Genomic DNA, 19,553 nt, shown 5'->3' on the forward strand with positions numbered 1-19,553 from the left:
AACTTAAGGATTTCGAAACGAGGCATATATGTAACGATTATCGTTGTAACGACATTTAATTGTATATATATATATATATCATATTATGATATATTAATACATCATAATATCACGATAATGTAATAATTTAACATCTCATTTGATATAAAAAAACAATGGGTTAACAACACTTAACATGATCGTTAACCTAAAGGCTTCAAAACAACACTTACATGTAATGACTAACGATGACTTAACGACTCAATTAAAATGTATATACATGTAGTGTTTTAATATGTATTCATACACTTTTGAAAGACTTCAAGACACTTATCAAAGTACTTCTACTTAAAAAAAAAATGCTTACAATTACATCCTCATTCATTTTCATCAACAATTCTACTCGTATGCACTCGTATTTGTACTCGTACAATACACAGCTTCTAAATGTATTTACTATTGGTATATACACTCCAATGATCAGCTCTTAGCAGCCCATGTGAGTCACCTAACCATGTGGGAACCATCATTTAGCATCTAGTATGAAATATCTCACAAAATAACAAACTAATGGAGCCTATATGACACCTCCATTTTCACGTGAATGATGAAGTCCACAAACACTTTCATTTTGCAACTTACATGCATCAAACTACTCTCACAAGTGTTCTTACTTTGTTCTAAGTGTTCTTCATCATCTTCAACAAAATCTAGCTCAATCTAGTTCATAAATCCATACATAAACCAAGTTATAAAACAATTACTCAAGAACACACCAACAACACTTCCAAGTTTGCTAGCTTACTTTCAATCTTGCAAATCCACTTTGAGTGATCATCCAACCTCAAGAAATCTTTCTTATTTACAGTAAGATATCTTTCTAATACAAGGTAATACTCATATTCAAACTTTAATTCATTTTCTATAACTTTAACAATCTTATTTCGAGTGGAAATCTTACTTGAATTTGTTTTCGTGTCATGATTCTACTTCAAGAACTTTCAAGCCATCCAAGGATCCTTTGAAGCTAGATGTATTTTTCTCATTTCCAGTAGGTTTATCCACAAAACCTGAGGTAGTAACGATGTTCATAACATCATTCGATTCATATATATATATAACTACCTTATTCAAAGGTTTAAACTTGAAATCACTAGAACATAGTTTAGTTAATACTAAACTTGTTTGCAAACAAAAGTTAATCCTTCTAACTTGACTTTTAAAATCAACTAAACACATGTTCTATATCTATATGATATGCTAACTTAATGATTTAAAACCGGAAAACACGAAAAACACCGTAAAACCGGATATACGCCGTCGTAGTAACACCGCGGGCTGTTTTGGGTTAGTTAATTAAAAACTATGATAAATTTTTATTTAAAAGTTGTTCTTCTGGGAAAATAATTTTTCTTATGAACATGAAACTATATCCAAAAATCATGGTTAAACTCAAAGTGGAAGTATGTTTTTCAAAATGGTCATCTAGACGTCGTTCTTTCGACTGAAATGACTACCTTTACAAAAACGACTTGTAACCTGTATTTTTGACTATAAACTTGAAATGTCCCGTTCATATTGATTATAAATTTTCCATATTAATTGATTTCGTTGCGAGGTTTTGACCTCTATATGAGACGTTTTTCAAAGACTGCATTCATTTTTAAAATAACCATAACCTTTATTTTATCAATAAAGGTTTTTAAAACATTACGTAGATTATCAAATAATGATAATCTAAAATATACTGTTTACACACGACCATTACATAATGGTTTACAATAGAAATATATTACATCGGTATATGTTTCTTGAATGCAGTTTTTACACAATATCATACAAACATGGACTCCAAATCTTGTCCTTATTTTAGTATGCAACTGCGGAAGCTCTTAGTATTCACCTGAGAATAAATATGCTTTAAACGTCAACAAAAATGTTGGTGAGTTATAGGTTTAACCTATATATATCAAATCGTAACAATAGACCACAAGATTTCATATTTCAATACACATCCCATACATAGAGATAAAAATCATTCATATAGTGAACACCTGGTAACCGACATTAACAAGATGCATATATAAGAATATCCCCATCATTCTGGGACACCCTTCGGATATGATATAAATTTCGAAGTACTAAAGCATCCGGTACTTTGGATGGGGTTTGTTAGGCCCAATAGATCTATCTTTAGGATTCACGTCAATTAGGGTGTTTGTTCCCTAATTCTTAGATTACCAGACTTAATAAAAAGGGGCATATTCGATTTCGATAATTCAAAAATAGAATGTAGTTTCACGTACTTGTGTCTATTTTGTAAATCATTTATAAAACCTACATGTATTCTCATCCCAAAAATATTAGATTTTAAAAGTGGGACTATAAATCACTTTCACAGATATTTTCGTCCTCAGAAATAAGACTTGGCCACGGATCGATTCACGAACCTATACAAATATGTACATATATATCAAAGTATGATCAAAATATAATTACAACCATTTTTATTATGTTTTAAAGATTTGAGTGTATTAAGTCAGCTGTCCTCGTTAATAACCTACAACTAGTTGTCCACAGTTAGATGTACAGAAATAAATCGATATATATTATCTTGAATCAATCCACGAGCCAGTGTATACATGTCTCAGGCTAGATCACAACTCAAAGTATATATATATTTGGAATCAACCTCAACCCTGTATAGCTAACTCCAATATTACTACATATAGAGTGTCTATGGTTGTTCCAAATAATATATATACATGGTTCGACATGATATGTCAAAACATTTGCATACGTGTCTATGGTATCCCAAGATTACATAATATATTAGAATACATGTATAACACAATATAAGTTAGCTAGGATATGATTTGTATAGATTTGTTAAACATTTCCCGTAGATAAAAGATCAAAAATATCCAATCTTGTTTTACCCATAACTTCTTCATTTTAAATCCGTTTTGAGTGAATAAAATTGTTATGGATTCATATTGAACTCTAATTTAAGAATACAAACAGAAAAAGTATAGGTTTATAGTCGAAAATTTAAGTTACATGTCAATTACTAAAGAGGTAGTCATTTCCGTCGAAAGAACGACATCTTGATGACCATTTTGAAAAACATACTTTCACTTTGAGTTTAACCAAGATTTTTGGATATACTTTCCTGTTCATATGAAAAATAATTTTCCCAGAAGAACAACCTTTAAATCAAAGTTTATCATATTTTTTAATTATCCAAATCAAAACAGCCCCCGGTTTCACTACGACGGCGTATATCCGATTTTATGGTGTTCATCGTGTTTCCAGGTTTTAAATCATTAAGTTAGCATATCATATAGATATAGAACATGTGTTTACTTGATTTTAAAAGTCAAGTTAGAAGGATTAACTTTTGTTTGTGAACAAGTTTAGAATTAACTAAACTATGTTCTAGTGATTAAAAGTTTAAACCTTCGAATAAGATAGCTTTATATGTATGAATCGAATGATGTTATGAACATCATTACTACCTCAAGTTTTCTGGATAAAACTACTGAAAATGAGAAAAATAGATCTAGCTTCAAAGGATCCTTGGATGGCTTGAAAGTTCTTGAAGCAGAATCATGACACGAAAACAGTTCAAGTAAGATTTTCACTCAAAATAAGATTGTTATAGTTGTAGAAATTGAATCAAAGTTTGGAAGTAGAAATTGAATCAAAGTTCTTGAATATGAATATTACCTTGAATTAGAAAGATAACCTACTGTAAATAACAAAGGTTCCTTGATCTTAGATGATTATTTGGAATGGATTAGAAAGCTTGGAAGTAGACTTGCAAACTTGGAAGTATTCTTGATTTTTATGAAACTATACTTATGGAATTTATGAAGAACACTTAGAACTTGAAGGTGGAACTTGAGAGAGATCAATTAGATGAAGAAAATTGAAGAATGAAAGTGTTTTTAGGTGTTTTTGATCGTTGGTATATGGATTAGATATAAAGGATATGTAATTTTGTTTTCATGTAAATAAGCCATGAATGATTACTAATATTTTTGTAATTTTATGAGATATTTCATGCTAGTTGCCAAATGGTGGTTCCCACATGTGTTAGGTGACTCACATGGGCTGCTAAGAGTTGATCATTGGAGTGTATATACCAATAGTACATACATCTAAAAGCTGTGTATTGTACGAGTACGAATACGGGTGCATACGAGTAGAATTGTTGATGAAACTGAACGAGGATGTAATTGTAAGCATTTTTGTTAAGTAGAAGTACTTTGATATGTGTCTTGAAGTCTTTCAAAAGTGTAAGAATACATATCAAAACACAACATGTATATACATTCTAATGGAGTCGTTAAGTCTTTGTTAGTCGTTACATGTAAGTGTTGTTTTGAAACCTTTAAGTTAACGATCTCAATTAATGTTGTTAACCCAATATTTATTATATCAAATGAGATGTTAAATTATTATGTTATCATGATATTATGATGTATGAATATCTCTTAATATGATATATACATTAAAATATGGTTACAACGATAATCGTTACATATAAGTCTCGTTTCGTAATTCTTAAGTTAGTAGTCTTGTTTTTACATATGTAGTTCATTGTTAACACACTTAATGATATATTTAAATATCATTTTATCATGTTAAATATAGTGTATCAATATCTTAATATGATACATATGTATTTAGTAGACGTTATCATAACGATAATCGTTATATATATCATTTCGAGTTTCTTAACTTAGTAATCTCATTTCTTATGTATATCACACATTGTTAATATACTTAGTGAGATACTTACTCATCATAATCTCATGTTAACCATATATATATATGTCTATATATACCACAACAGGTAGTTTTTACAAATTTGTAACGTTCGTGAATCGCCGGTCAACTTGGGTGATCAATTGTCTATATGAAACTTATTTCATTTAATCAAGTCTTAACAAGTTTGATTGCTTAACACGTTGGAAACATGTAGTCATGTAAATATCAATCTCAATTAATATATATAAACATGGAAAAGTTCGGATCACTACAAAACTTATACTTTTTCTATTTAGATTCATAAACTAAAGTTCAATATGAAACCATTGCAACTTGAAACACTCAAAACGGCTTTAAAACGAAGAAGTTATGGGTAAAACAAGATTGGATATTTTTGCTTGTTGTAGCTACGTGAAAATTGGTAACAAATCTATATTAATCATATCCTAGCTAACTTATATTGTATTATACGTGTATTCTAATATATTATGTAATCTTGGGATACCATAGACACGTATGCAAATGTTTTGACATATCATATCGACCCATCTATATATATTATTTGGAACAACCATAGACACTCTATATGCAGTAATGTTGGAGTTAGCTATACAGGGTTGAGGTTGATTCCAAAAATATATATACTTTGAGTTGTGATCTAGCCTGAGATGTGTATACACTGGGTCGTGGATTAATTCAAGATAATATATATAGATTTATTTCTGTACATCTAACTATGGACAACTAGTTGTAGGTTACTAATGAGGACAGCTGACTTAATAAACTTAATACAGTAAAACGTATTAAAAATGTTGTAAATATATTTTGAACATACTTTGATATATATGTACATATTTGTTATAGATTCGTGAATCGACCAGTGGCCAAGTCTTACTTCCCGACGAAGTAAAAATCTGTGAAAGTGAGTTATAGTCCCACTTTTAAAAATCTAATATTTTGGGATGAGAATACATGCAATTTTATAAATGTTTTACGAAATAGACACAAGTAAATGAAACTACATTATATGGGTGAATGATCGAAGCCGAATATGTCCCTTTTTAGCTTTGTAGCCTAAGATTTTGGGAACAGACCCCCAAATTGACGAGAATCCTAAAGATAGATCTATCGGGCCCAACAAGCCCCATTCTGGAATTTGGAATGCTTTAGTACTTCGAAATTATCATGTCCGATGGGTGTCCCGGAATGATGGGGATATTCTATATGCATCTTGTTAATGTCGATTACCAGGTGTTTACCATATGAATGAATTTTATCTCTATGTATGGGATGTATATTGAAATATCAAATCTTGTGGTCTATTATTATGATTTGATAATATATAGGTTAAACCTATAACTCACCAACATTTTTTGTTGACGTTTTAAGCATGTTTATTCTCAGATGATTATTAAGAGCTTCCGCTGTTGCATACTAAAATAAGGACAAGATTTGGAGTCCATGCTTGTATGATATTATGTAAAAACTGCATTCAAGAAGCTTATTTTTTGATGTAATATATTCTTATTGTAAACCATTATGTAATGGTCGTGTGTAAACGGTATATTTTAGATTATCATTATTTGATAATCTACGTAATGATTTTTAAACCTTTATCGATAAAATAAAGGTTATGGTTATTTTAAAAATGAATGCAGTCTTTGAAAAATATCTCATACAGAGGTCAAAACCTCGCGATGAAATCAATTAATATGGAACATTTATAATTAATATGAACGGGACATTTCAGTTGGTATCCGAGCGTTGGCCTTAGATAACTAGAAATTTGCATTAGTGTATCTTATTGAGTTTGTTAGGATACATTAGTGAGTCTGGAATTCGACCGTGTTTTCTTTAAAAACGATTGCTTAACACTTTTGTTGGAAACTATATATTATTAACATGTAAATATTATGTGATATATTAACCTCTTAATGTGTTTGATATTGTGTGATAGATTTCTACCACTAGTACAAATTCCATCGACTCACCTAATAATAATGAAGAGTCGAATATAATTTGGGAAGATTCACAAATTCCTGAAGAGGAACCGGAAGAAGAGGAACCGGAAGAAGAGGAATCAGAAGAGGAGGAACCGGAAGAAGAAGAGGTTCCAGAGGAAGAAATATTGATACCTACAGTAAATCGATTAAATAAAAGAAAATCATCAAGCAACGGGCCAAAGTTAAAAATGGTCAATGGTGTTTCAGCCGAGGAAGCAAAATATTGAGAAGATTACCAATTTTCTGATGAATCGGATCCCGATGAGGATTCCGATGATGTTATAGAAATTACCTCGACCTAATTTAATAAACAAAAGAAAATAATAAGAGAAAAGGTATTAAAATAGAGAAACCTGATTCCAACCCCGATGAACTTTATATGTATCGACAACGTCCATATTTCCTAAATTGTAACAATAACCCGGGAACCTCTAAACCACCAGGTTTTTCTAAACCATTGTAGAAAACAACAGCTCGTATTAGAAGAACACCATATATCCCTAGAAAATTAGGAAAACGAACCAAGTCCGAAGAAGAAGAAACCAGTGATTCAGAGTAGAGGGTTGTAATCATGTTGTGTATTATATGTATTGTAGTGTTCTTGTACTTTTATGTTCTATGTAAAAATTGCTTGTATTGTTTGTTAATTATCGTTTACGAATCTAATCCTTGTCTATTTTACAGTATAAAAACAAAATGGACGTTAAGGGTAGACAACCGAATATTTTAGAAGACCTACCAGAGGATATGATTGAGGAAATCTTGTCTAGAGTCGGTCAGAATTCATCAGCACATTTAGTTATGGCGAAATTAACTTGTCAAACATTTGAAAGACTTTCCAGAAATGCCTTAGTTTATAAAAGGATTTCCTTTGATAGGTTGGGTATATCTAATTGGGGAGACTGTAAGTTACGCCGTGTTTTCTTTAAAGTGTTAAATGCGGGGAACCCAAATGCAATTTTACGCTACGGGTTAAGAACCTATTTTGACTCAACATATCCCAACATAGGATTTCATGAGTTAGAAAGAGCTTCTAACATGCAACATAAAGAAGCATGTTATACTTACGGGTTAGTGATGTTCGCTTCTTACCAAAGTGAGAAAAAGAATATCGGGTTACAACTTTTAAATAAAACCTTCCCACAAGTGACGGATTCAGTAGTTGGGGTGAGAAACAAGGTTTTTAGATTATTGCGAGGCTGTTGGACATTACAAAACCCTCGTCCTTTTGACGAAATTACAACATGCTGCCTAGCCAATGGTCATAACGGTTACTTTCCACAAGACCAAAGATGGGAAGTCGTCTTAGCAAAACCTGAATGCATGACTTGTTTCTGGACTTATGAATTACGTTTATTTATTTCTTTTGCTGAAAAACTTGCGTATTAACTAGAATTGCCTTTATAGCTGCTGAGTAGAAAAGATATTATGTTCTATATTTCATCCTATATGTATAATAGTGATATTGTAAGTTTGTAAAATATTGTATAAAGGTTAGAACGCGAAATATTATTGTAATAACTTTTTCATATAGAAGCGTAGTAGTTGAGTTGTATAGTAGCTAGTAAGTATGAACTTAACGGGTAGGTACTACCCGAATTAAAACTATAAAATGCTAATATGAAGAAAAAGCTTTTATAAGTAAGTTCATATAATGCTACGAGATACTATTGACTACTCTTAAATTCTATATGATTAACTCAATTCTTTTGACTATTTTTTAAGGAAATGGCACCGGCGACTCGTCAGAATTTGAACATGAGCGAGGAAAACTTCTGTGTTTTCCTTGCAGCAAACATAGCCACAGTACAGGCTGCGATGCAAAATAACAGTAACTCTGGATCTAGCAGTGGAACTAATTCCACAAGAAATCGTGTAGGATGCTCCTACAAAGAATTCACTACCTGCAAACCTTTGGAATTTGATGGAACTGAAGGACCAATTGGATTGAAACGGTGGACCGAGAAAGTCAAATCGGTGTTTTCCATAAGTAAGTGTACTGAAGATGACAAAGTTAAGTATGCCACGCATACTTTCACAGGTACTGCGTTAACGTGGTGGAACACTTATCTTGAACAGGTAGGACAAAATGCTGCTTACGCACTACCGTGGTCGACATTCAAGCAATTGATAAACGAGCAGTACCATCCTAGAAACGAAGTCAATAAGCTCAAGGTAGAGCTTAAAGAGTTACGAACACAAGGGTTCGACATTACCACATATGAACAACGATTCACAGAGTTGTGCCTATTATGTCCAGGAACGTTTGAAGATGAAGAAGAAAAGATCGACGCGTTTATAAAAGGGTTACCAGTAAGGATTCAAGAAGATGTGAGTTCACACGAGCCCGCTTCCATACAAAAGGCAAGTCGAATGGCTCATAAACTCATAAATCAAATTGAGGGAAGTATTAAAGAGCAGGTGACCGAAGAAGCCAAGACAAAACAACTCAAGAGAAAGTGGGAAGAAACTAGTGACAAGGGTCACCAATACAACAACAACAATTACAACCACCACCGCAACAACAATCGCAACAATAACCGCAATCCCAAAAATAACTACAACAAAGGTCCCAATAACAACAACAACTACAACAACCGTTCCAACAACAATAACAATCTAAACAACAACCTCAATAACAACAACGGCAACAAAAACCAAAAATGCCAGAGGTGTGAAGAGTACCACCAGAATGGGTTCTGCACGATATTTTGCACCAAGTGTAAAAGAACTGGCCATGGTGCGAAAAAGTGTGAGGTCTACGGACCAAAGTTTAACAGAACTAAAGGAACAAATAGTGGCAAAACAAGTAATGCCGCATTTGTTTGTTATGGATGTGGAAAACCGGGCCACATTAGAAGTAATTGCCCGAATCAGGGGAATACTAATGGGCAGGGCCGCGGAAGAGTTTTCAATATTAATACGACAGAAGCGCAGAAAGACCCGGAGCTTGTTACGGGTATGTTTCTTATTGATAATAAATCTGATTATATTTTATTTGATTCGGATGCGGATAGAAGCTATATGAGTAGAGATTTTTGTGCTAAGTTAAGTTGCCCATTGACACCTTTGGATAGTAAATTTTTTCTCGAATTAGCAAACGGTAAATTAATTTCAGCAGATAATATATGTCGGGATAGAGAAATTAAACTGGGGGATGAAACGTTTAAAATTGATTTAATACCAGTCGAGTTAGGGAGTTTTGATGTAATAATTGGTATGGACTGGTTGAAAAAGGTGAGAGCAGAGGTCGTTTGTTACAAAAATACGATTCGCATTATGCGTGAAAAGGGAAAACCTTTAATGGTGTACGGAGAAAAGAACAACGCGAAGTTAAATCTTATTAGTAGTTTGAAGGCACAAAAACTAATAAGAAAAGGTTGTTACATCATTCTAGCACACATCGAAGAAGTTAAACCTGAAGAAAAGAACATCAGTGATGTTCCCGTCGCAAAAGAATATCCCGATGAATTTCCAAAAGAATTGCCGGGATTACCCCCACATCGATCCGTTGAATTTCAAATAGACCTTGTACTAGGAGCTGCACCAATAGCTCGTGCTCCATACAGACTCGCACCTAGCGAAATGAAAGAATTACAAAGTCAGTTACAGGAACTTTTAGAGCGTGGTTTCATTCGACCAAGTACATCACCATGGGGAGCTCCTGTTCTGTTTGTCAAGAAGAAAGATGGTACATTCAGGTTGTGTATCGACTACCAAGAGTTGAACAAACTTACCATCAAGAACCGTTACCCATTATCGAGAATCGACAACTTATTTGATCAACTACAAGGCTCGTCGGTTTATTCGAATATTGATTTACGTTCTGAGTATCATCAAATGCGGGTGAATGAGGATGATATTCCAAAGACTGCTTTTAGGACGCGTTACGGTCATTACGAGTTTATGGTTATGCCGTTTGGATTGACTAACGCACCAGCTGTGTTCATGGACCTCATGAACCGAGTGTGTGAGCCATATCTTGTCAAGTTTGTCATTATTTTCATCGATGACATACTTATCTACTCGAAGAATAATCAAGAGCAAGAAGAACATTTGAGAAAAGTGCTAGAATTGCTGAGAAAAGAAAAACTGTACACTAAGTTTTCAAAGTGTGCATTTTGGTTGGAAGAAGTTCAATTCCTCGGTCACATAGTGAACAAAGAAGGTATTCAGGTGGATGCAGCAAAGATTGAAACCGTTGAAAAGTGGGAAACCTAGAAAACTTCGAAGCATATACGCCAATTTTTAGGACTAGCTGGTTACTACAGAAGGTTCATCCAAGATTTTTCCAGAATAGCAAAACCCTTGACTGCATTAACGCATAAAGGGAGGAAATTTAAATGGAAGGATGAACAAGAAAAAGCGTTTCAATTGTTGAATAAAAAGTTAACTACGACACCTGTATTGTCATTACCTGAAGGGAATGATGATTTTGTGATATATTGTGACGCCTCAAAGCAAGGTCTCGATTGTGTATTAATGCAACGAACTAAAGTAATTGCTTATGCGTCTAGACAATTGAAGATTCACGAGTAGAATTATACGACGCATGATTTGGAATTAGGCGCGGTTGTTTTTGCATTAAAGACTTGGAGGCACTACTTATATGGGGTCAAAAGTATTATATATACCGACCACAAAAGTCTTCAACATATATTTAATCAGAAACAACTGAACATGAGGCAGCGCAGATGGATTGAATTGTAGAATGATTACGACTTTGAGATTCGTTACCACCCGGGGAAGGCAAATGTGGTAGCTGACGCCTTGAGCAGAAAGGACAGAGAACCTATTCGAGTAAAAGCTATGAATATAATGATTCACACTAACCTTACTACTCAAATAAAGGTGGCGCAACAGGGAGTTTTAAAAGAGGGAAACTTAAGGGATGAAATACCCAAAGGATCGGAGAAGCATCTTAATATTCGGGAAGACGGAACCCGGTATAGGGCTGAAAGAATTTGGGTACCAAAATTTGGAGATATGAGAGAAATGGTACTTAGAGAAGCTCATAAAACCAGATACTCAATACATCCTGGAACGGGAAAGATGTATAAGGATCTTAAGAAACATTTTTGGTGGCCAGGTATGAAAGCCGATGTTGCTAAATATGTAGGAGAATGTTTGATGTGTTCTAAGGTCAAAGCTGAGCATCAGAAACCATCAGGTCTACTTCAACAACCCGAAATCCCGGAGTGGAAATGAGAAAACATTACCATGGATTTCATCACTAAATTGCCAAGGACTGCAAGTGGTTTTGATACTATTTGGGTAATAGTTGATCGTCTCACCAAATCAGCACACTTCCTGCCAATAAGAGAAGATGACAAGATGGAGAAGTTAGCACGACTTTATTTGAAGGAAGTCATCTCTAGACATGGAATACCAATCTCTATTATCTCTGATAGGGATGGCAGATTTATTTCAAGATTCTGACAAACATTACAGCAAGCATTAGGAACTCATCTATACATGAGTACCGCCTATCATCCACAAACTGATGGGCAGAGCGAAAGGACGATACAAACACTTGAAGACATGCCATGAGCATCTGTTATTGATTTTGGAAACATTGGGATCGATACCTTCCGTTAGCAGAATTTTCCTACAACAACAGCTACCATTCAAGCATTGAGATGGCGCCGTTTGAAGCACTTTATGGTAGGAAGTGCAGGTCTCTGATTTTTTGGAGTGGACTGGGGGATAGACAGATTACGGGTCCGTAGATAATACAAGAAACTACCGAGAAGATCATCCAAATTCAACAACGATTGAAAACCACCCAAAGTCGACAAAAGAGCTACGCTGACATTAAAAGAAAAGATATAGAATTTGAAATTGGAGAGATAGTCATGCTTAAAGTTGCACCTTGAAAAGGCATTGTTCGATTTGGTAAACGAGGGAAATTAAATCCAAGGTATATTGGACCATTCAAGATTATTGATCGTGTCGGACCAGTAGCTTACCGACTTGAGTTACCTCAACAACTCGCGGCTGTACATAACACTTTTAATGTCTCGAATTTGAAGAAATGTTTTGCTAAAGAAGATCTCACTGTTCCATTAAACGAAATTCAAATCAACGAAAAACTTCAATTCATCGAAGAACCCGTCGAAATAATGGATCGTGAGGTTAAAAGACTTAAGCAAAACAAGATACCGATTGTTAAGGTTTGATGGAATGCTCGTAGAGGACCTAAGTTCACCTAGGAACGAGAATATCAGATGAAGAAGAAGTACCCGCACTTATTTCTAGAAGATACGTCAACACCTCCAACTGCTTAAAATTTCGGGACGAAATTTATTTAACGGGTAGGTACTGTAGTGACCCGAACTTTCCATGTTTATATATATTAAATGAAATTGATATTTATATGATTAAGTGTTTCAAACATGTTAAGCAATCAAACTTGTTAAGACTTGATTAATTGAAATAGGTTTTATATAAACAATTGACCACCCAAGTTGACCGGTGATTCATGAACGTTAAAACTTGTAAAAAAACTATATGATGTCATATATATGGATATATATATATATATATATATATATATATATATATATATATATATATATATATATATATATATATATAGTTAACATGGTATTAGGTTAAGTAAACATATCATTAAGTATATTAACAATGAACTACATATGTAAAAACAAGACTACTAACTTAAGGATTTCGAAACGAGGCATATATGTAACGATTATCGTTGCAACGACATTTAATTGTATTTATATCATATTAAGATATATTAATACATCATAATATCATGATAATGTAATAATTTAACATCTCATTTGATATAATAAATAATGGGTTAACAACTCTTAACAGGATTGTTAACCTAAATGCTTCAAAACAACACTTACATGTAACGACTAACGATGACTTAACTACTCAGTTAAAATGTATATACATGTAGTGTTTTAATATGTATTCATACACTTTTGAAAGACTTAAAGACACTTATCAAAGTACTTCTACTTAACAAAAATGCTTACAATTACATCCTCATTCATTTTCATCAACAATTCTACTCGTATGCACTCGTATTTGTACTCGTACAATACACAGCTTCTAAATGTATTTACTATTGGTATATACACTCTAATGATCAGATCTTAGCAGCCCATGTGAGTCACTTAACCATGTGGGAACCATCATTTAACATCTAGTATGAAATATCTCACAAAATAACAAACTAATGGAGCCTATATGCACCTCCATTTTCGCGTGAATGATGAAGTCCACAAACACTTTCATTTTGCAACTTACATGCATCAAACTACTCTCTCAAGTGTTCTTACTTTGTTCTAAGTGTTCTTCATCATCTTCAACAAAATCTAGCTCAATCTAGTTCATAAATCCATACATAAACCAAGTTATAAAATAACTACTCAAGAACACACCAACAACACTTCCAAGTTTGCTAGCTTACTTCCAATCTTGCAAATCCACTTTGAGTGATCATCTAACCTCAATAAATCTTTCTTATTTACAGTAAGATATATTTCTAATACAAGGTAATACTCATATTCAAACTTTGATTCATTTTCTATAACTTTAACAATCTTATTTCGAGTGAAAATCTTACTTGAATTTGTTTTCGTGTCATGATTCTACTTCAAGAACTTTCAAGCCATCCAAGGATCCTTTGAAACTAGATCTATTTTTCTCATTTCCAGTAGGTTTATCCACAAAACTTGAGGTAGTAATGATATTCATAACATCATTCGATTCATATATATAAAACTATCTTATTCGAAGGTTTAAACTTGAAATCACTATAACATAGTTTAGTTAATACTAAATTTGTTCGCAAACAAAAGTTAATCCTTCTAACTTGACTTTTAAAATCAACTAAGCACATGTTATATATCTATATGATATGCTAACTTAATGATTTAAAACCGGAAAACACGAAAAACACCGTAAAACCGGATATACGCCGTCGTAGTAACACCGCGGGCCTTTTTGGGTTAGTTAATTAAAAACTATGATAAAATTTGATTTAAAAGTTGTTCTTCTGGAAAAATTATTTTTCTTATGAACATGAAACTATATCCAAAAATCATGGTTAAACTCAAAGTGGAAGTATGTTTTCCAAAATGGTCATCTAGACGTATTTCTTTCGACTGAAATGACTACCTTTACAAAAACGACTTGTAACCTGTATTTCTGACTATAAAATTACACATTTTCTATTTAGATTCATAAACTTAAGTTCAATATGAAACCATAGCAACTTGAAACACTCAAAACGGCTTTAAAACGAAGAAGTTATGGGTAAAACAAGATTGGATATTTTTGCTTGTTGTAGCTACGTGAAAGTTGGTAACAAATCTATATTATTCATATCCTAGCTAACTTATATTGTATTATACATGTATTCTAATATATTATGTAATCTTGGGATACCATAGAAACATATGCAAATGTTTTGACATATCATATCGACCCATCTATTGTGACGACCCGGCAATTTCCGACCAAATTTAAACTTAATCTTTATATGATTTCCGACACGATAAGCGAAGTCTGTAAGGCTGAGTCTCAAAAAGTTTGAACTATTTCATATATTCAATTGACCTTCGACTGCTCTCGACGATTCACGAACAATAAATTGTAAATAGATATTTATGTATTTAACAATATATATATATATATATATATATATATATATATATATATATATATATATATATATATATATATATATATATATATATATATATATATATTATTATATGTATATTGTGATATAGGTTAAAATGTATAAAAACTTAATATTCAATGTTAGTTCTATAATATACATTATATAGATACATACATAAGCAATAACATATAATACTAAAATACTAAATTTAATTATTAATTGTTATAATATTGTTGTTGTTTCTTTTAATGTTAATGTCAATACTATTATTATTAACATTATTATCTAAAGATAAGAATAATGATATATATAAAGTGATAAATTATTATTAGTAAACTTATTATTATCATTAATAATAAGTATTACTATAATTAGTATTATTATAAATAACATTATGGATATCACTAATAATATTATTGTTATCAATTTTTATTAATATTATCATTATTGTTAATGATTATTAAATTGATTAAAATTATTATTTTTGTTATTATTATTAACATATTATTATTATTATTACTATTAATGTTAATATTAGTATTATTAATCATCTTTATCAATATCAATATTAGTATTTCTATTATTATTATTAGTATTAGTATCTTTATTATTATTAGTTAGTATTATTATTATTAATTATTATTATTAATTATTATTTCTAATTAATTTCAAGAGCAAGGACAAAACACAAATAAAATCTTTCCATCTCTATCAATCTATATTCTTCTACTGTATTAAATTGATTCCCATATCTGATTCTTGTTATGTATCGAACCATTTAATCAATACAAACAAATTCAGTTTAATTTCATTGTCTGCCTTTTTATTTTTATTTTTTATTTTCCTGAGTACTAGCTGGCGACTAATCTTTACTATTAACCAATCAATCCCAATTGTTAAGTGAGTTCTTTTAACCTTACACTATCATAATCAATCACAATTACTGGTATCTCTTAACTCTTAATTATTTGAGAAATCAAACCAAAATAATAAAGAAACATAAACCCGACTCTGCTCGTACTATCTTTTTACTTATACCCTAAATTTGAATCAAATGTTAAAATCCTTAAATGCAAAGTTGTTAGGAATCATTTATAAAAACTATCTGGAAAGTTTCAACATCCAATTCTTCAAAACGAGTTCAAATTTTGTAGTCAAACTTTTAAACTCAAAAAGTCAAACTGTGTTCTTCGATTAAATTCGAGTTCATATGAATGTTTTAGGTTCAATTAACGTTTCCAAAAGTTTCTAAGATTGATTTAAAAAATACTTCGTGTTATAAATTTGGTCTAATACCATTCTGTAAATCGAAATCATATTTTTTTTTCCCTTAAACAGCGGCGGGAGGGTGTTGGTCTTTTCAATTTTTTTTTCGTTAATTTTTTATATTAAATGGGAAGTCACGGTTGGTTAAATTGTTTCAAATTCGTATACACATCCAAACTTTTAATACGTGGTCTTGCTACCCCAATCGTTGGTTGACTTTATTTAAAGAGGGAGATGAAGAAGATGAAACAGTGTAATGGGTTAAATAAAATTGGGTGGGAAATAAATCAGGAGAGACAAAAATAGAAGGGTGGTCATGGTTGTTTGTGTGTGAACGGGAGGTCTCGGGTTCGAGCCCGGGTGATGGCAGTTCCTTTTTTTTTTTAAAGGAGGCTTAATTGAAAGGTAGTCATTTTTATTAATTCTATTACTTCTATTATTATTATTATTATTATTATTATTATTATTATTATTATTATTATTATTATTATTATTATTATTATTATTATTATTATTATTATTATTATTATTATTATTATTATTATTATTATTATTATCATTATTATTATTATTATTATTATTATTATTATTGTACATGTTAATGATAACATATTGATATATGAAATTTGTATGATAAGTATTATTAACTTTAAATATGAAAATGAAATTATGATGTGAATATGATTGTAAATAAAAGGTAAGTATAAAGAATTAGGTATGGATATATGTATGTACATATGATAAGTAATATGTTTTGTACATAAAGATTATAATATAATATGAGATAATATGATAAGATAGCTTGAAGATTAGAATTGAGATGATTAGAAATATATAGTTATATGAAACATATATATATATATATATATATATATATATATATATATATATATATATATATATATATATATATATATATATATATACATATATATATACATATGTATATAGATATATAGAAAACGTATAAAGGTTAACCCTTGATATAAGTATTAATATGAGCCTACTTTTAATATATTACGATTAAATGAGAATTACGTATAAAATATATATATAACTTAATATGGATTAATGAAACATCAGTATAATGGTAAGCATAAGACGCGAGTTATAAATATAACTAATGTTTATATATAAACATATTTATATCTATAAAATACATAATTTTTGGATAAAACCTATGCTATTATAATCATCAAGTAATTATAATATAACATTTTGTATAGATATATTAGAATTATATAATGTATTAATAAATATTTAACAAATGGATATTATTAATTTTTTTTAAAAATATAATAAATATATTTAATTGATCTATTAATATAATATATAGTTGTTTAGTAAATAACAAGTATCTTATTACCAATAAAATGTATAAACTTATTCAATCACGATTATATGTTTTAATATATATACTGGTTATAGGTTCGTGAATCCGAGGCCAACCCTGCATTGTTCAGTTATTCAATATTGTCATATGTATTTTTACTACAAAATACAATAGGTGAGTTTCATTTGCTCCCTTTTTAAATTCTTTTGCAATATATATATATATATATATATTTTTGAGACTGAGAATACATGCGCTTTTATAAATGTTTTACGAAATAGACACAAGTAATCGAAACTACATTATATGGTTGAATGATCAAAGCCGAATATGCCCCTTTTTGCTTGGTAGCCTAAGAATTAGTAAACCGATCTACTAATTGACGCGAATCCTAAAAATAGATCTATGGGCCCGACGAACCCCATCCAAAGTACCGGATGCTTTAGTACTTCGATGTTGTTTTATATCATGTCCGAAGGATTTCCCGGAATGATAGGGGATATTCTTATATGCATCTTGTTAATGTCGGTTACCAGGTGTTCAATCCATATGAAAGATATTTTTGTCTTTATGCATGGGACGTTATTCTATGAGAACTGAAAATGAAAATCTTGTGGTCTATTAAAATGATGGAACTGATTATTTATGTTAAACTAATGAACTCACCAACCTTTTTGTTGAAACTTTAAAGCATGTTTATTCTCAGGTATGAAAGAAATCTTCCGCTGTGCATTTGCTCAATTTAGAGATATTACTTGGAATCATTCATGACATATTTCAAAAGACGTTGCATTCGAGTCGTTGAGTTCATCAAGATTATTATTAAGTCAATTATAGTTGGATATATTATGAATTGGTATGCATGCCGTCAACTTTCGATGTAAAGAAAGTTTGTCTTTTCAAAACGAATGCAATGTTTATAAAATGTATCATATAGAGGTCAAGTACCTCGCGATGTAATCAACTATTGTGAATCGTTTGTAATCGATATGGACTTCGTCCAGATAGATTAGGACGGGTTGCTTCAGTTGGTATCAGAGCAGTGGTCTTAGCGAACCAGGTCTGCATTAGTGTGTCTAATTGATAAGTCGTTAAGATGCATTAGTGAGTTTGGACATCGACCATGTCTGCATGTCAAAAGTTTTGCTTATCATTTTGTGTCAAAAATTACCTTCTTATCATGCTTAGGGAATCACTTACTTATCATTCTTAATCTAGACACATCTTACTGCCTCTATTGCATAGATAGTGTATAGATAAATTCATATCTTAGCGTATCTGTTATTGTTACCTTTGCCTGACAGCTTCCGTAGATTTCTCCGTAACTTATGGGATTTTAGTATTATATATGTATATGTAAATTATGTATTGTAGTGTACTAATCTACATTCTATAATCTATTTCCTATCGAAAAGTCCTTAATCTGATCGTACGCGATGAATCCCTCAACCAGTTTGAATTCCTCGAATTCTGACAGCTATTTCGATATGGAGATTCACCTATCAGTATCACCAGAATGAATCAACCAATC

Source organism: Rutidosis leptorrhynchoides, chromosome 7 (assembly GCF_046630445.1).
Source record: "Rutidosis leptorrhynchoides isolate AG116_Rl617_1_P2 chromosome 7, CSIRO_AGI_Rlap_v1, whole genome shotgun sequence".
Taxonomy (NCBI): Eukaryota; Viridiplantae; Streptophyta; class Magnoliopsida; order Asterales; family Asteraceae; genus Rutidosis; species Rutidosis leptorrhynchoides.